General features: G+C 35.5%; 1 pseudogene; it reads right to left on the reverse strand.

Annotated features, from left to right (window-relative positions):
* The window catches only part of LOC113117215 (connector enhancer of kinase suppressor of ras 1-like), a 28948-nt pseudogene extending 10450 nt beyond the window's left edge, over positions 1-18498 (reverse strand).
* Between the last annotated feature and the right edge of the window lie 253 nt (positions 18499-18751).

Consider the following 18751-nt stretch of genomic DNA (forward strand, 5'->3'; position numbering starts at 1 on the left):
AAACATGAGCGCCTAGAGGCGTGACGTGTGGGCGGAGCTAAAGAATCACGAGTGCCAGTAGGCTTTTGAGTTGAGAGCATGTGGAAGCTGTGACACAGATCCAGAGGCTGAAATTTAACAAGAGCAGCATCAGCAAAGGCGTCTCTATGTGGTATGTACTGAAACTGTATATATTTGCTTAGCGGTTTTGGAAAATGACTAAGTTCCACTTTATGTCGTCTTTTTTTTTTTTTTTTTTTTTTTTTAAGCTGTACATGTGGAAAGTGCAGTTTGATGACAACATCGCATGTTGTTTACTTGATGTGCTTACGCGCTGATAGCTAAGTTAACAACACAGAGGTATTTGAAGCAGTTTTACTCACCGCATGTGGTTCCAACACACAATCGTGACCCTTTTCCGTTGGGACTGCATTATCCTTAAGAAATAAACGATGTGCAATCCGAAATGAAGGGAACAAACAAAAACACTTGCACAACTCCGTTGATGCTCTGTAAAAATAAACTCCATCCACTGGTCCCTTAATGCTGTTTCTCTTTTGGTAATCTGTGCAGGGTTGTCTTGCCCTGGCAACCAAAAACACACTTCTTTTGTGACTTTTCGCGACGCTCTCGCTCTGATCAGGCTGTGCTCAGCCTCTCAGTGCTCTGCTATACGGGAGCGCGCGCTCTTCCGGCAGAAGAGCGTGCACTTAGGACCCATATAAGGAAATTCCGCTCCATCTAACGTCACACAGAGCCATAATCGAAAAAAAATTTCCGAAACTTGTGACAAACCGGAAGAGGTTTTTTTGGAACAAAAATACTCCTTCAAACGTACAACTTAATTTTTTGAAACTTTGTCCATGTTTAGCATGGGAATCCAACTCTTTAACAGTGTAAAAAACTCAGTATGCATGAAATAGCATTTCACCCCCCCCCTTTAACACTGTTAAAACACTTTGGCTTTGTTTAGTCAGGCAGACAGCAAAAATCATATTTTTTACTGTATCTGATTTTACAGACCTGAATCATGAAAAAAACCTGAATAATGACATAAGAACTTAGTTAGGACATCATGTGATAACAATTATGAGATCCTGACAGACAGATAATTATGAGACGTCACAATTATGAGTGACAAAAAGAAAATGACACAAGTTTGAGACAAAAAGTCATAGGCCATGTCAAAATTTGTATGTCACAATTTGCAGTTTTATGTCAATTATGATTTACTAAAGCATGATTTGTTTCACATGTGGCAGAAATTGGCTTCTATACACAAGTCATGGTTGTGAAAAAGTACAGTACATCCTTTTTTCCAGTGAGAGCAAATCTCATTTGTTGTAATGAGTGCAATGGGTTCATTTGCCAAGAAACTGTGGAAGTTAAAATTTAAGATCGAATTTGATTACCAAATTACCAGATATGTGTCTGCATTAATAAAGCTATGAAAGGGATTTCAGTGTCTTTGAGATAGACTGCTACTATAAAAGTAGTATTTTCACATGAAAATTATGTCAACAATTATTTCTAAAATGCTTAAAGTGGCATATGTTGGAGAAAAGGATGAACCTCTAGTACCTCAGACTTGGCTCGGCTCTCCTTGCGTTTCAGGAATCCTGGAAGCCTCATCAAAACCAGAGTGACTCCATTTGGATTTTCCTCCAGTTTTTGAACAAGGTTTGCCCGGCTCCAGCCAACCTGAAATAGGATGTATTGTTAACATTGCATGAAATAAATACATATTTGCATCCAAAATGGTGTTCTTTTGCACCTGATGCTTGTGGCTGCACCTATCTTTGAGACATTTTCTGAAAAATGTGCTAGATTTTTTACAAATAATTTCATTTAAAATTGCTTTTTAATCACTTTTTCTTTATCTGAATTAACTATTGTTTTTCTTCTATGCCTATCAGTAATTGCAGGATACTGGGGCATAAGCTATTAATAATCCAAATTAGTGGACAAAAGACATCTGCTCAAATCCAGCAGGCAGGTCATCAAATGGACGGAAGAGTCTTAATGTGCCAACCCGGGGTCCAGCCCCTCTCATTAGAACCCTGGCTAATTTCCTTCCTTACAGCACTCTTTATGTAAATAACACTAGTATATCACTATTAGTGCAGTTAAACATCATTACCATTGAACTGTTTTCACTTACCACTATCTGTCCGTTGACCTGAAGGACTTCATCTTCAGCTAAAATCTTCTCAAAGATCTCTGTAGGATACTGTAAGACAGGATATATAGTTATGTAAAACACAGTGTTCTAAGACACACTACTGAGTAAAAGAGCACCAAAAACACTTCTACCAAAAATTCCAAAGTAATGATTGTAATGGCTTAGAAGGAACCGGAAACAAACAGGAATGTGCCCCCTTTTTGAACCAAGTGGATTTTGAATGCAAAATCAACATCTTTAAGATTTAATGATTATTATACACTACCATTCAAAACTTCACGGTCAAAAATATTTAAAAATATTGAAACAGTAGTTTTATTCTGCAAAAATATTTTATATTGGTCAAAAGTGACTTCGATAAAAATATTATGCAGCAACATTGAGTTTCAACATTGGAATGTTGCATTAAATGTTTTTGAGCACCAAATCAGCATTATATTGATTTCTGAAGGATCATGTGACACTTAAGAAGACTGGAAAGTGCAGTTTTTTAGATGAAACTAAAGGATATGACATCACAACTCTCTTCCGCAGAGTCTTCCTCTGTTTCTGACCCTAAAGAAAGCAGTTTACGTGGAAGCATCATTTTTATCTCATTCTCATAATAGAAAAGAAAAATTAGCAAAAAAATGCAATTTAAACCCACGACTCTTGTTTTAAGCGAGTCCAGAACCTAGCCAACCTTTTCCCTAGGAGGAAGTTAACCTTTCGCCCACTCGGTTGTGAGCCAATTCATTTACGTGTGAATTCACTGCAAACACACTCTGTCATATCTCCCAGCAGACAATTTAGGGAATGATTTACATCTGTTTATGCCAGAAACACAAAATTTCCCTCCCTAAATAAATACATTAGAAAAACAAAATGAAGCTTTTCAATCTTGGTAAAATATATTGAAGCGCTGGGGTTCCATCAACCTGTCCTACTTCTGCTGCTGTTTCAGTGACAAAATGAGTTTGGATCCTGTGGTGGTGATCTCAATTCCCAATGTGAAAGAAATAATGTGCATATAAAGCCAAGAAAATCTTAAGCCTCAGCTAAACTAGAATTCAATGGATTTGACATTGGCTCCTGTGCGCAAGATGAGAATCAGAGCTGGTAATTGGTCCATGAACCCTGCTGGTTTCCTATAATGTTCAGCACTCCTTCCAGGATTCTAACAAGAAATTCAAAAGGAGAACTGAGGGAGCATGTTCAGACCGGCACTGGTCAATGAAACGACTGCAGTGTCAGATGTCAGCCCAAGTTGGATCTAAATAGTATTGATTGTGCTGGAAATGTGCTGTTAGCACAGAGACCTCCTGCTTAAGAGACAATGAACCAGTATACAGTACAACCTCAGGCTAACTGAATCCACCAATAATAATCAATTATTATATTCTCTGAATCTTTGTTTCTCCCAAGCATGCCAAATACAAACCTAATTAGTTTTCCAACAACCTCTCTCCAGAAAACAGGAGAGGCAGGTCTCACTTGACAAGTATTTTTATATTTTGACAGACATTCCTTTGTCAATAAACGACAGTGTACTGAAGAGTGTAAAACCCTGCTATTGGATTTCCTTGTATGGTTTGTGAATGATTGCCAATGTAATCATTTATGTTGCATTGTGTGTTTTGGGTCTAATTTGAAGAGACAAAATATAAAGGCCCAAATTCATTTCAAATATGCCCCCCCCCCCCCCCACAAAAAAAAGAGCATGAGCACAAGCCTTCAGAGCATGACAGTTCTTAGAAAAAAAAAACAGGTCAAATTTAAACCAATCATATAATTTTTAATTGAACATTTTATCAGTCCACAGACACCTTACATAAGAACTTCTCTTTTGTGGAGCTGCCATGTGTTTGCGTCTAAGGTACAGAAAGGAAGAGCTTTACATAATTAAACTCTCTTTAAATAGCTTCACCCTTAGCAACATATTAGCTGAATACAATACAAAGTAAAAGGACTGTCTGAGTAAAAATTATTTGAGCTCTGTTTAAAGAAGGAGATAAAAGAGACAGAGAGGGAGAAAGATAATGTTGAAACTCCATCTGTATATCATTCGCAAAACTATAGTGTGAATTTAAAGGGGTCATATGATGCGATTAAAATTTTCACCTTTCTCTTTGGAGTGTAACAAGCTCTTGCCTACCGCGCGCCTACATTTGAAATAATGAACTTGAGTGCGCAAAAGACACAATATGTGAATGGCCCCTTATGCCGCGCTCGTTGTGGAGTGTGTGACTGACAGTCAGCCTCCGCGGCACGCATGAGTGATCTTGCCGATTGAAGATCTTGCAGAACTTGCAGAACAAAACATCTATCGCAAAATAGAAATGTTTGGTAAGATAAAATGTGCACGATACCATTATTAAGCAAATCTCTTCGCCATTGTCACTCTGTATTATTAAGCAGGAGTTTTCATACTGTTATGTCTGTGTGTGCGCCGCGTTCAATGTGGTGTGTGTGACTGACAGATAAAATGTGCACGATAACATTATTAAGCAAAAATACATAGTACGTACATTTTTTCCCCTCCAGTACCAAAAGCAGAACCGATACCATCAGATCTTACTGATACTACGGTCTTTCATAATTTAGCCCCGGGGCCATTTTGATACTGGGTTTCGGTACCCATCCCCAGTCATGCCGGTGTTCTGACCGGGACATGCCATAACAGTATATGTTGAGGCGTGTAACTTTCAATCACATGCTTCAAACATTTGGCCAATCACAACGCACTGGATAGCTGGCCAATAAGAGCACACCTCGCTTTTCAGAACGATGAGTTTTGTAAAAATCAACACTTTTCAGAAGGCATGGCACAGAGGAGAAACAATAATGTACATTATGTGGAAAATAATGTGTTTTTTTAACCTTAACCCACATATACAAATTTCATTACACAAGATACACAAAATAATGTTCTTTTTAGCAACATCATTTGACCCCTTTAACATCAGCAAAGTATCCAAATAAATACTGAATACTGAAAATTACATGAACCTTAGACATTGCAAAAATGATTTTTCAAATTTAAAAATAATCCAAGATCAATAGAGTATGTTTTACAAGAAAATAATATTTCAGTCCTTCTACTTAGAAGTCTCATGTTTAATTCAATGCATTACTTTCCTATTCCTTGAAATTAATTGTGAAATATCTGACTGAAAATTGTTTCAAAGCTAATTTGTGCTGCTGTGCTGCTGAAAGCCAAACAAAAAATAGGAAACATAATTGGACAACAAGGAGAGAGGATGAAATAGTAAAAGAATGAATTACTGTAAAGAAATCAAGTTCTAAATGATAAGATGCATTACCACTTGATCTCCTGCTGAAGCTGGGAGCAGGTCAACACTCTCCAGCTGGGCAGTATGGGTAAGAAGAGGCAACGGAGTAATGGTCAAAATCTCATCACACACTGCTACCAGCTGACGACACTAGAGAAAGAGACAGAAAGAAAAAAAAAAGATTTGTTATTTCTTCTGAAGTAATGAATATAATCACATATATTATTGGAATAATAGAGGATTCTGTAGGCAACACGTTTGGTGTCGGTAAGATGTTATTTGGAAGAAAACTGATCAACAGTGACATTTATAATGTTAAAAAATATTTATATTTCAAGTAAAACCTTTTTTTTTTTTTTTTTTTTTTTTTGCATTCGTGAAAGAATCCTGAACAAAATGTATCACCACTCCCTTGGTGAACATATATTTTTTTTCTCAAAAACATTTTAAAAAGTCTGACCTCAAACTTCTGAACAGCAAATGTAAGTGTAAATATAATACATTTACAAAATATTATATAAATAATATGAATACCATAATACAATATTAAAAGAATGTCCCAGGATCAATACAAGTTCAGCTCTATCAAAAATACATCTTTAACTACATGTAAAATTCACATTTACAGCAAGTACAGTACTGGAAGTCTATAAAGTATTGTCCTGGGATAATGTTAAAGTATACACTGCTGTCAAAAATGATGAAAGGATGATTCAGAAAACTTCAAATTAAAAGTTTAAATGCCACACTTTTAATATTAAATAAAGTAATGTAACAAAAATATAAGTTGCACATTTACTTAAAACCTTATTCATTACACTAAACTATTTTTACAAGTGAAAATTACTTTCTGTGGTAAATGACAGTATATCAGTTAGGCCTACCACAGAAAGTCTGTAACTGTGTGTAATTTCTGTCACTGAAATGTATTAATATATTCATATGAACTTCATAACTGCTATATGTGTAAGGCTTGAAAATATAATACAGTATTATAATATAATACAGTATAATAATAACATATGAGTATGTTAATATAATTAAAAAATTAAAAGATATGTAGAAAGTAAGAGTGAGACAGAAGGCCCATGTTCTCTTACAATAGATATAATGTCCTTCTCCTTTTCAAACACAGCGGTTTCCTACAGGGAAGAGAGACAGAGAGAGAGAGAGAGAGAAATGAGAACATTTCCTAAAAATGCAAGTGTTTCCACCCACTGAAGATTTGAATCCAGTATTCAGAGATCAACAAACACACATGAGGGGAGTTCACCTAACCCACTCACTCCAGGGCTGATTCAGCTCCTTCACACCTCTCAATGAAACACTTCCTCAAACAGAACACCGCTAACATACAGCCAGCAACCCGTACAAGAGCTAAGCACAAGATTACATACACACAAGCGCACACTCATACTGATGACTGTACAGAACATGTAGATCATAGTCTAATTAAAGGATTAGGGTGGCTGCTGAGGATCGGTGGCAAGAGAAAAAGCATTTGAACCAGATTTACTGATGAGCCAGATCTTATGTAACATCCCTAAAGATAAACACTGAATCCCAGACCACCAACAGATTCACTTCAGCCTATACACAACTCACTCAGCCATGAAATTCAGCACAAATAAGGGCTCATATCCAAGCTCAGATCTGTTTGTATTGGCTAAACGGATTCAGTGTTAGTCCATCTGAGGCATGAAAGCATGTACTTACCGAACTCAGGTATGCAAGAGAGAGGATATAACATGACGCGCAGCTGAAGAATTTTGTGTTTAGGAGGTATGTGTGTGTGTGACACTGATGGCTCACTTCTCGTTAATTTAAACAGGTGTGACACTTCCCCTCATGAGAAATCAACACACACACAAACATTTAGGCTCACAAAGAGTTTTATTTGAATGCATTCATTTCCAGTAGTCTATTAAAACCTAACAAAGTAAGAAGTAAACCATCAGTACTGTTACTGTAACTACTTTTCATACTATTGCTTGTCAAGTTAAGCTTAAGATTCAATTATGTATATTAAACAGCATGTATTTTATAAATATGTATTTTGTTACATACATACCCTGGACCACAAAACCAGTCATAAGGGTCAATTTTTTGAAATTGAGATTTATACATTATATGAAAGCTGAATAATTAAGCTTTCCATTGATGTATGGTTTGTTAAGATAGAACAATATTTGGATATGATGCAACTATTGAATCTGAGGGTGCAAAAAAATCTAATCATTGAGAAAATCACCTTTACAGTAGGGTAGTTACAGTTACAAGTCCTTAGTAATGCATATTACTAATAAAAAATTAAGTTTTTATATATTTATGGTAGCAAATTTACAAAACATATTAATGGAACATTAATCTTTATTTAGTATCTAAATGATTTTTTTTTTATATATATAATTTTGACTCATGTATTGTTGGCTGTTGCTACCAATATACCCATGCTACTTATGAATTGCTTTGCAGTACAGGTTCATCCAGTTTTGAGTAAGACAATGAGATCTGACAGAGCATCTCCGATTCAACACAGCAGTGACTGCTGGGATTGCACTTTAAACGAGAGCAATTATCTGCATTGTTTGAGGTGATTTGATAAGCATATGGTTGTGCTTCTGAGCAGGTGCTTGGAACTAAGATGTGTTGTTGGCATGGAAACAGGTGTAAGCGTAAAAGTGAATGAAATGACAGGAGGGAATGATGTGGAAGGTCAAACAGGTCACACACTGCTTATGTCTTCAGTGTGATTTAGTGTGATATCTTCTACTGTATATTCACACCCTATCAAAGAAAATTGGCAGAGAGTATTTTTATAGGTCATCATGGTATAGTTCAAGCCCAGGTCAGTCCTTACTGCTGATTGAGAGCCATCTCACAGATGTACAACAATAAATCTCATCATAATCACATCCAGAAAAAAAACTAAGCTAATTTGAATCAGAAACTACATATATTTTTGTAGGATCACCTGTTATTTTTGTTAAACAAGTCTGCTACCATTTGCATATTTGTGTATTTAATCATTTTTTTAATTCAATTATTCTTTGACCTACAAACAACAGTGTAGTTTTGTCCCCAACAGTTAATATATGCCATCATTTTAATTATATTTTAAATTAATTATTTAATTACATTTTACTTTAGCAAAAATCAGCACCAAAAATGGGGGGGGGGTAATGGAAATTTTAATAAAAATATTTAATGTTTACATGAAATCAAAATTCACAATATTTATCGGATATATACTACAATACAGAAATAAAAATATATTTAGCTACTTCTGTTTCATTGTTACTTTGAATGAGTTAAGAATTAGAGAATATTTTGTCTTTTGATATTGCATTGATTTGCACCAGGGTTCTTTATCCCCACTTTATGTTACGACTTATGAGCAAATGCATAACTAAATGTATTACTGAAGAAAAAATAAACTGAAGAGAACGACAACTGATATTCACTTTCTCTCCAGTCCTGCTGTTTTCCTCATCCTTTAGTTCTACTGAGGCTGATGTCCTCATACAATGGAGCTTCATTCAACTCAAAAGCTTTTACCTTGTTATCCTCAGGTCCCCAACAAAGCTCCTCATTTCACACTGATAATGATCATTAACTCTGTTTTCAACACTGCAGAAAGAAAGAGAGCTTTCCTCAGTTATAAAACACAGGTCAGATCTTCTCTTTCCATCCTCTATCTTTTTCTCCCTCTCTTTGTCTGTAGCTTATTGGCATTCCAAATAACTGCATTTGCAGCTGCATACAATGACAAAAATGGAGCAAACCAAAGTATATCAATGTTCTGTCTCTAGGCAGAGACAAACAGCTAAATCAAGTGCACTGTTAAGGGGTCACAGACCAGTAGACCTGAAGATACTAAAAAAAGATCTGCCTCACATCCTGCATGGATCCATTTACACTTTATCAAACGCATAAACAACACACATGCTTGTTTTCCTATCATGGTGGGAACTTTCCTTTGACTTATATTGTTTTTATAGAGAGCTGATGATATTTAAATCCCCTAACCCTCACAGAAATGTTTACATTGTCAATAAGGCATTTTTAGTATGTTTATTTATGGTGCATCTTATTTTGTACTACCTTCTAGACTGAATTTCCTAGCAAAAATAATTATACACATCGAGTCTAATATTGTAAACTGAGCATTACTAGTTTTAAAACCTCTATGAGGTCTTTATATATCATCTAACATTAACCACATTGTGAGTAAACTAAAGTAAACTCTGAACTGGGTTAAGTCACTATACAGAAGAAATGATTTCCAAAATTAAATTAAATAACCATTTACTCCCAGCAACTATTAAACAATTATGAAGCAGCTTCAGACATGTACACATTAAGGGACAAATATACTCAAGGTAAAACAGATAAAACAAGCACATACAGTACCTCTGTCTGATCGACGTGACCTTTTCTGCTTAATCTACTGATGTATTCCAGTACTGTGTGTGTGTGTGTATGAATTTCCTTTTGCACCCTCTCTCACTCTCTGCCTCTTATCTCTCGTTTAATTAATCTATCTTTCACTCCCTCACCTCTCCTTCTTTTAAAGTTCATTACTCTTCTCTCTCTTTCTCGATATAGTCATCGGCTGACTGCTAATTATTCCACACTCCCCGGGCAGAGCTGCCAATACCTACAAACACACCAAAACACTAACAGGTGCAATTATATCTCTGATAAAAAAAGAGTTTCCCCTTCATATCTGGGTTAACCCTGGACACAACTCTGTTCATTAAAACCTCAGCACCACCAGTGAGCAAGACACAGTCATTCGTGTATGACCCACTAGTATCACCAGAGGTTTGCTTGACATGATGACCTTTGACTTCAGGTGACGTGGTTTCTATAAGGATCAGAGGCCCACCTGTCCCCTAACACTCACCTTCATGGCTTCAAATGTCAGAAACGTATTCAAATGTAAGAAGAATTAACTCTTTATTCCCAGAAATCTTTGGACTAAACTGAGTTGAGGGTTCTGACTTCTTTTTTTTTTTTTGAGCAAGGATTCATTACATTTTTAAAAGTTACCAAAAACTTATTAATGTAACAAAATATTTACACCAAACTTTTTAACAGAAATGTTTAACATTAGTATTTTCACTGGTGGTCTTAGACTTCTGGACCCCATTGTATGCAGGAATGATTATGTAAGGATTGGTGATCCAGAACAGCTTTTCAGTTTGTACATTAACTCTTCTCTTACTCTTGCCGTTCGTACATGATAAAGTTTCTGATTGTTGCACAAGAAAGCATTTGCACTCATGATACACACACAATACTGTTTGTAGCGTAAACAGGAAGTATACAAACAATGCTTTTAAACTGGAAAAGATGCCATCAGCTTTAGGAAAGTGAACTCGGTGACAAAACAGAAAGAGAGAACAAGTCTCTAGTGATTTACTCTGTGTTTTTGTGTGTGTGTGTGTGACAGCCGACAGAAAGAAGCTGATAGCATCAAGTGTCAGCATTCTTAGTGTGCACATTGCACATTGTTTCTCCATACATGCACAGAAACACTTAAGCTTTCTTTCTCATTTCCACACTTTCCTTCCCCTCTTCAGCTATGGCGATTGGTCTCAGAGTGGACATCTGAGTCACATAATCAACGATCAAACCATTTTCTTGTTATTTCCCTCTATGAGTACACAAACAGCACCAAAAAGCCATTGAAACTTTTAACGCCAACATGAAATCTGCAAGAAACATTAAGCAAATGGTTCAGATGCCTTTCGAATGATAACGCAGCCCCCAATCTTGAAACAGATGCTATCTGATTTCCAACAACACTGTATGTCATCCTGTTTTATCATTAGTATGTGTGTGCATGTGTTTGTGGGTGTTAGTTTGCACCCAAGTAAAGGATGACTGTTAAACTTGTGAGAGAATGAAGTATGTCAAATTATTGGTTGAATGGTACAGACAGAAAATAAACAATCAAAACTTATTGAAGTGTAAAATTATCGATGAATAGAAAAACAAACCCTAATGTTCCAGGTCCAGATGATTCTTCTGATGATGTGAATACCATGTGACCTTCTCTCCTGTCTGCTCACCACAGGTGAATAACACACAACCAAAGTGTCTTTCAGTTCTCATAGTCTGACTTTTAATGCCCGCCCCCGCCCTCTCACCCTCTCCCCACCCCCTCTCTCTCTCTCTTCCTCGGACAGCCTTAGCCCTCTTGAGTCCAGTGAATAAGTGTAATGAAAACCATGTGTTTGTCAGCATTATAGTGTGACTGTATCAGGCGAAGAACAAACAAACAAAGCAATTAAAAAAATATAGGCATCATAGACAGATTAAAGAAATCACCAGAACCTCTATTTAACCTCGATCACTTCAATCACTATAGACTCATAAAAACATGTTCCGTCTACTGTGAGATATGGCAGATATTTCCATTGAAAAATGACTTAAAGGGGTCATGACAAGGATTTTTCTAAATAATATGTTTCTTGAGGTTCACTTGTAATGATACAGTTTTGGCAGAGGAACATGTATATGAAGTCGGGATGCAACGATACCATTTTTTCAGAACTGATTCGATCCGATACGAGCACAGTTTTTTTTAATCAATGTAGAATTTCTATACTTTTGTGTTGACCTGATCATCACTCTTTTGTGTGTTAAACACAATCTACTACACATAGACAACTTGAATGAAAAAAATATAATAATAATCTATGACATAAATACTATTATAAACTAGGTTACTGGATAATTAACGGTAGTCTAGATTCTAGAAAAATCACGGGTGCACAATAATTTTATAAAATCTAGTGAAAGATTTTATTTACAAATAAAAGTGAATAAGTCTAAAATCTGGTAAAATGTTACACATTGCTCTTTGTATTGTTGTAAAATACATTCATGAAAAAACAAGTATATACATTTATATAGAAATATATAATACCTTTCTTTTAAATGTATAGTACATTAATAAAGGCAGCAACATATGATAGATAGGACAGAACAAGAAAGACTATTAATTATCTTTGATTGCGCAGATAAGTATTATAATACTAAAGGTGCCAGTACAGAGCATCACAGAGCGCTGATGCACATCCCGTGTGAAGAATGATGAGTTTGAAACAACACAGAGTCACAGTGTGCAGTCTGCACACCCCTTTGAGTCCACATAGAAAAGTGAGTAAAACACACATGCGGCTCATCTTCAGTTCTCTCGTCACAGCAGTTCAGTCAGTGTGCTGTTTGAGTAAATGAATTACTCCGGGATATTTGATTAATGCTTACAGGAGACACAAACCGTTTCAAATGATTCAGTCCGATTTGGTGAACTGGTTCAACTGGTTCACTAAGAAGATCCGGTTAAATCGAACGATTCATTTGTGAACCAGACGTCACTAGTACAAAGGGTAGAGATATTTATACGTAGTGTATTAAATCTGTGTGTTAGTTTAATGAGTCTTTTCTTTGAACAGTTATAAACCTCAGTACTGTGCGCTCTTGAAGAGAGTTTCATCGTTTTGACTGTAGTAACCTAGAGCTCAAACGCATGGACTATGTCACAAATTAAACGGACATCTGTGTACTGTATTGTACTGTACTGCACAAAAATTATGAATGATTATAATGGGCTCTATTTACTTTTGATGCGAGGCAAGAAACATTTTTCAAGAAAGGATTTTTTATGGCATAAACTAAAGAATTCTCATATGTCAAAAGGCAAATTGATTTCTCATGTCATGATCCTTTTCTATTTCAGTCCATTACTCACACAAAGTTATTGCATTTTTACATTTTATGGAAAAGAGCAACTTAAATACTCTGTAACAATGCAAACAATGACAATCTTTAAACTGAATCTCCTTTAAAGCAGTGTTACAAGAAGGCTCACCTTATGCACTGTAATGTCCAGATTTTTACACAGAGTGGCAACTTTCTCATTTGCTGTGTGTCCAGTCTGCTGTGCAAATTGATACCTATTATGAAAGACATACACAATATGACTGAGAAAGAATGACACTTCACAACACTACTTGATGTGCAAAATCACTGTCTGTATGTTAACACACAGGTAAACATCACTCCGTGGTTCAGGCTGTGTGATTCTCACCTATTGAGCAAAGACACAAGTCCATTGGATGCTGTGATCACGTCCACCAACGCCTGCAGGACCTGTTGTGACAGCTCGGTGGCGCTCTGTCCATCACTGGTATTGACACGCCAGCGCCCCTGTATGCTCATCTGCAGAGTGTGAGCCACTGCACGCAGTTTCTCTGTCAAACTGCGCAGATTGTCACCCCCAACACTGTATGTCTATGCAAACACAAGAAACAATGTTAGGTGCCAGAAATGTGTATTTAAAAGTTGATCTACTTTTAATTTTACAAGGCACTCTAAAAATTTCCACAGCTATTAACATTGCATCTAGTTTTTATATATATATATATATATATATATATATATATATATATATATATATATATATATATATATATATATATATTATTATATATATTTTATTTTTTTATATATATTTCTTTTTTTACTGCATGTACATTTATAACACTATACTTTGTTTTATACTATCTTGGCATTAAATTACAGAAATATTCTTTTTTTCTCTTTCGACTGACATAATCAATCTCTTGATATTTTTTCCTCTTTTGAAAGTCATAGAAATGCTGCTGCTATGGCGGAATTTTGTTTATTTATTTAGCTGTTGGTAACAATTACAGAAAACGTTTACCCAACTATGATGACTTCTGTGTCCTAAATAACTTAAAAGACAAATAACCTACATTTAAAAGATAAATGTGCAATATTTATACCTCCCTTTTACACTTACCTTTCATCCTACTCTGAAATGTCATGGCATTTTTTCCTATCCTACAAACATACTTTCAACCTCAGCATAACTACTGTCCTCATAACCCACCAAATCCTGATCTGCCTTTGGTCCATGCCTTGAAAGTTTTAGGTTTGCTAAAAAAATAAAATAAAAAGGTATTCTCTCTAGTAAAGCAGGAGCAGTTAAGCCTGAATGTGCTGTTACGAAACACACAGGGAGTCCTGGCACCAACAGGTCCACATTAATCCTCCCAGCGGGCAAAACATTTACAGCACATGGAGCACATCCACTGTCAGCTCAGGGGAAGCTTCAGTCTACCAGCCAACAATCAACACATTTATGAGCTGAAAATGAAGTGAAATGACTGTACTGTTTATTTCTTTAAACCGCACATAAATGCACACTATAACTCTATGATATTATACAGCTAAGATGACTGAAGACAAGCATGGAAGTGGAAACGGTTTCAAAAAATATGTCAGACACTTGTGGAAGAATGTTCCCTGAGATTTATCTGGAGTTTTGTTAGTGTTACAGGCCTCTGGGAATAAAGCTTAAGTCAGCAGGGTGAGCAACTCTCACAGATGTAATAAAACTCACAGACAGAGAGAGATGGTATACAGAGCAGTACAGTCACAGACTAATGCTATTAGGCTGTAAATAATGATTTAAGTCTTACAGCATTCCTCACCTCTATAACAGAGGCTCTAATACGGGTAGCAGACAGGCACTAACAAAAACTCATACAGATATACTTAATATCAGGTTATGAAATAACAGAAAGATTATTAACATACAAATACACCCCCGAATTCACAAATCACACACTCAAATACAAACCTTATCCTCTTTATAACACTCCATTCAGAAGTGTTGATTTAAATAGATGGTAATAATAAATAGGCTAAACTTAGCACTGAGCACGCCCCTTGGTATTACTTGGAATTATTTATTCTACTTGGGAGCATTTTATATAATTGTCCTCTCAAAGATTAAGGCACAAACACATACACACACACACACACATTACAAACTCAAGGGTCCTACCAAAGCACAGAGTTTTTCCACAGCCTCTAGTATAAGCTCCTGATGTCTGATTTTATGCACTCCAAGTTTCTCCAGTCTGGTAGAGGAAAGATTCAGCAGATCTGAGCCAGAGAGATGCCATTGCGGAGAACGAGTACTGCTGTAGAGGAGCATCCAGACCTGAAAAATGCACAGATATATGACACAAAGTTAAATAAGAGTAAACAGCACAGAGAAATTGTGATGTTCATGAACAGTTTGAATTACCATCAGAATTAAAGTTCATCGAAATACCAGATGTTAATGGAAAATAATGGAAAATGTCATAATATAAATATTATTACAAAAATATTATGATGATAATATCAATATTAATATATATACACACTACCATTAAAAACTTAATAATACTGCTCTTTTAAACTTTATATTCATAATATATTTTATTAATATATATTAATAAATTAATTGTATAGTTATTATACACATATTATAAACATAATAAGCACCACAGATGTTTTTTATACTATAAAAATAAGAAAGTTTTTGTACACAAATTCAACATATTATAATAATTTATATGACCCTGAAGACTATAATGGCTACTGAAAATTCAGCTTTGCCAACACAGGAATAACTTATATTTTACAATATATTAAAGCACAAAACAGTTGTGGTGCATTTAAAAAAAAATATATAATTATCTTTGACCCAAGTAAAATACAGAAAGAAAAAATTATGTCAGTAGGTGGTTAGAATGAGGAGAGAGACACCAACACATAATGAATGAAAGGAAACAGCTATATGAGGATCTGAAATACAACACTGATCAATCCACACATACACAAAAAAAGATCCATTATAATGGAAGGAAATGAGTGGCCCAGCATGAAAAAGGTGCCCAGGAGCCATCTGGGTCATGCACACTGAAGTTGTGCTGCCAGCTGTTGTTGAAAGTCATGTTAAAACACATACCTGCTGTGTGTTTACTTTAGGAAAGAACTTCAGAACCTCTATGTGACATGTTTCTGTTGTTGATTTTGGTATGAACAAGGTAAAAAATACAGTTGAAGGTGCTAGATGGATCTCGTCAGCACATACTTACTGTAAACTACTGTATAGTGTGTCACTCAAGCAGTGAACACTGAGGATTTAAGCTTATTTCTCTGAGCTGATAAAACACAAAGATTTCGTGCCCTGAAGAAAATTCCTTTGTGTAAGATTTTTACGCAACTATCCACAACTTTCGGAGACTTTTTTTCTATTCTAGATTCATAAGACATGCACAATCTTTTTAGTTGGTTTAATTAAACCATATAAATTAATTGCAGGGAATATAAAAGCTTTTTTACCACATTTTGCTTTGATGTTTTTATTAAGTCTTTAGAGGTCTCATACACTGAGAACCTAAATGATCACAAGACAACATTGTACAAACACTTAGACAAACAAACAAGTGAGATAAGGGGCTCTATGCTATTTCTAATACAGTAGGTTCAAGGCTTTAACAGTATCATAGCAAAAATACAAACATAATTAGTCTACATTCATAAAGTGCACATTCTAATATTTTCATTATGAGTTCATTATGCTTTTATATAAAGTGTTAGAAATAACTAACACAAAGGCTAGGAAAATTCAAGTTAATATTTGTTTTTGGAACACTGTTCACTATTAATTAGCTGCTTATTAACATGCATTTTACTATATATAGGCTACTTATTAGTTTCTAGTATTTATATTAATCCATTATTCTACATTAACATATGTAAACCATATATCTTCCATATCTTATGCAGCAAATTAGGACTTTACTGAGGGAAAACTCTACTGTTAATAGTGGAATAAAATTTATTTTATAACAAAAATGTGATTTTATGCTTTGATATTATGATAGAACTGTGGAATTCCTTTGTTTTGTCCAACTGTGTGAAACTGCTGAATTACAAAATTAACTTAAATGACAATATTTTTTCAATAGTGTATATACAGTAGTATTAAACATGCAGTTTAATTGTTTTGTATTTCAAAACCATTTAAAATTTGCTGAAACTCCTGTTTAATGGCATGATGAAGTGTATCAACATGCCCCACTGTTGACAACATTTTCATAACATCATGTGTTCAATGAACTATATCTTTTTGGGGGCAATATCATTCAAAACTTTCAGTAGTCAAGGCTTTTAGTAGACAAATCAAAAGATAAATATTCACCGGACTAAAAAGACAACTATTCTCCTACTTTGCCGTATCAAGCCACTGTAAAGATGATAACATAATAGAAATATAAAGTAAAAACATAAATATAATATAAAGTTTGAAAATAACAGAAGTACTATACAGAATAAATATTAAACATCATTATAGTTATATAACATTATAGTTATATTGTATATCAATACAAAAGTACTGTAAAACATAGGCTTATACATAATTCAAAAGCAACACACAAAATACCAACTAGTATTATTATGCAATACTACAGTACTAATGTAACTACAGTTTAAATAGCCTACAAAGCGACACAAACACTATTGTAAAGTAGGTCTATAAAACAAATAACACTGGACGAGTGTTAAAATCAAACCACCAAACATGGATCATCAGATATGAGCGAGAGAAACAGAGACATGCGCATATAGCGAGCGATGTGGGCCAGTCTAGACTCGCGCAGTGAATGACAGCAGCATATTTTATCGCTCTGCATATGAGGCAAGACATATCAATAGAATGCAGTTTGTTAAGTTAAATCGCTTTTGTATTCACCAGCTGTGAGTCAATTTCGCGCGAGAGTTTATCAACAAACTAAAAGCGCTTCCTCATTCCACTACACCTTCCCTTTCCTTAGGGATTTGTGGTGTTCCTGTTTAATTCTGCTGTATCTCTCTAGCGACTGACATATAGTCACCTGTCGGTCGCAAAAATCACTGACACACAAACATAAACACAGCCTGTTACCTTTGAGCCACTCGGCGACTCTCTCGTTGCTCCAGGACGTTACGGGCTCCATGATCTTAGGAGCATGAATTCAAATCCCTGAAGTGGATCAGAGTAAAGAAAAGTTCATCCTTGTCTGCTTGGCACACCTTCCTCCAGGTAAAGCCGAGCTCTCAGCCAATGGTGTGCGGCGCTAGTGTTCGCGCGCACTGCGCCTGTCTCGGTTTGCTGGGAGGGGTTCATCAAACTTGTTCAGAGGCATTTCAGTGTCCAGAGACCAAATCAGTTTTCTCTGTTTGCTGACTCCCACCCAGCACATTTAAAGTGTTTTGAACAACTTAGTTAACTCTTTATGGTCTTCGTTCGTCTCAGTCATCTTTCTGGTGTTAGTAAAGTGTGGGAAACTATTTTAACCCATTAGATCCCATTTCTCCCCATAAATTGTAGTGTAGGCTACATGTATTTCACTGTTACAACTGGATATTTTCTTAGAAATTATTGAACATACAACAA

This window comes from Carassius auratus, chromosome 17, assembly GCF_003368295.1.
Source record: "Carassius auratus strain Wakin chromosome 17, ASM336829v1, whole genome shotgun sequence".
In the NCBI taxonomy this organism is placed as follows: domain Eukaryota; kingdom Metazoa; phylum Chordata; class Actinopteri; order Cypriniformes; family Cyprinidae; genus Carassius; species Carassius auratus.